Raw genomic sequence first — 1,840 nt, 5'->3', positions numbered from 1 at the left:
CAACACATTGCTTCCTTCTTCCCGTGATCTTCTTGTTCTCCCCCAGTGCATTCTGGATACTTCTAATGTATTCTGTTAGGGTGAGCAAGCAAGACCCGTGGGAGGTAATCATACAGGAGTTAAATCTGGCCCGCCATCCCTTCCCGTTAAGTCCACTCCGGGGGCCTATTAATCCTCCTGGCCCTGGAAGAAAATGTAGGGTGGCCCCAGGATTGTTCTGGTCCTTCTTCATTTTATCAGCAAACAGCGTCTCAATGGAGGAATTAAAATATCTCATCTAATACCACTTTAAATTAAGGTGGAGGCTTTTGTCTTCCTCCGGCTCAGGAGGGAAGTCTGCAGGTGGGGAGGGGATAGGGTAGGCTCCTTCTGTCCTTCGCTGGTTCTTCCCATCCCACCTAGCCCCACATCTCTGGGCTTCTGAGCCTTCAGGGTGGAGTTCAGGGAAGGAGGGAGAGGGGTGACACTGGCCTGCACGCCGCCCAGCTGTGCGAGCCCAATGTCTCACTCCACCTCTTGCTTCAGCAGTCAGTTCAAGCAGGAGCAACTCCGTATTCTTTGCTTTCTGCCCCAGGCTGCCTTGATGTCACCCTGCTGGATGCCAGGGGAACCCCTCCCCCCTGCCCTGTTGGACAATTCCTGGACTCCCCGTCCTGTGCCTAGTGGCCGTGGCCCATAACACACCACCTTCACGGAAGCCCTTGTCTTAAGCTGTGCATTTTGGAGGACCGCAGGCTAAAATAGAAATCTAGCCATTAGACACCTTTTCAGGTTTCTCAGATGTTTCGAGCTGAGCCTTTTGTAGGTGCTTTCCTGGGTTCCTCAGGGAGCCCGGCCCCTGGGAATGTCTCATCTACACTTCCTGGCCTGGGCAATGGCATCTTTATTTCCACGGATGGCTACCTTCTTCCTTTGCCTCGAGCCAGGACTGGCTACAAAATTCATGGGACCCAGTGCAAAATGAAAACATCGGGCTCCTTGCACAAAAATTAGTAAGAATTTCAAGATGACTGTAGCAGAGCATTAAACCCAAGGGTAGGGCCCTTCAGGGAGCAAGGCCCTGCATGATTGCATGAAGCCGACCCTGCCTCTGGCCTGTTATATTCGCCATGCTTCCCATCCGAGATGACTGCACAGAAGGGCTATTGTGGAGAGGCCACGTCTGGTCCATGGGAAACCCACATCCTTCGTCCCACATTTGCTGACTCGGCTGCTTCAGTGAGCCTTTTCCCTTTAGACTTCTCAGCATAAGTCACATGCAGTGTGCAGAATACCTTGTACTACGGGCCTTCAGGATGGCTCCTGATGACCCTGGCCTCTTGATTTTGACGCTGTCCCCTACAGAATCAGGGCTGATCTGCGTGACTGGTAGAATACCACAGAAGTGACAGTTGGTGACTTCTGATGGTAGCTCATCAAGGATACTAGAGCTTTGGCTTTGGTCCCTTGATTTTCTCTCTCTGGGACTCAAGAAGCCCTTTGGAGATGACATCATAGGAAAGAATTGTCCAGAAGCCAGCACTGACTCGCCTGCCATGTGAAGGAGGCACCTTGCAGGGGACCCTCCAGCCCCAGGCCAAACCTCGGATGACGCAGCCCTGGATGACATTTGACTGCAGCGTCTGAGAGCCCGAGCCAGAGCTGGCCAGCTGGGCTGCTCTGAGTTCCTCACACACAGAACCATGAGAAATCACCAATCATTATTGCTGTCTTGAGCCGCTGAGCTTTGGGGTGATGGGACATGCAGAAACGGATAACTCCTACAGTAATGCAAACCTCCCTTTCAGTGTGGGAATAGCTCCCTTTGTCACCTCTGGGAGAGAGATTGTGGGACTATTTT

Source organism: Ursus arctos, unplaced genomic scaffold, assembly GCF_023065955.2.
Source record: "Ursus arctos isolate Adak ecotype North America unplaced genomic scaffold, UrsArc2.0 scaffold_6, whole genome shotgun sequence".
NCBI lineage: Eukaryota > Metazoa > Chordata > Mammalia > Carnivora > Ursidae > Ursus > Ursus arctos.
This window is presented reverse-complemented; position numbering follows the sequence as displayed.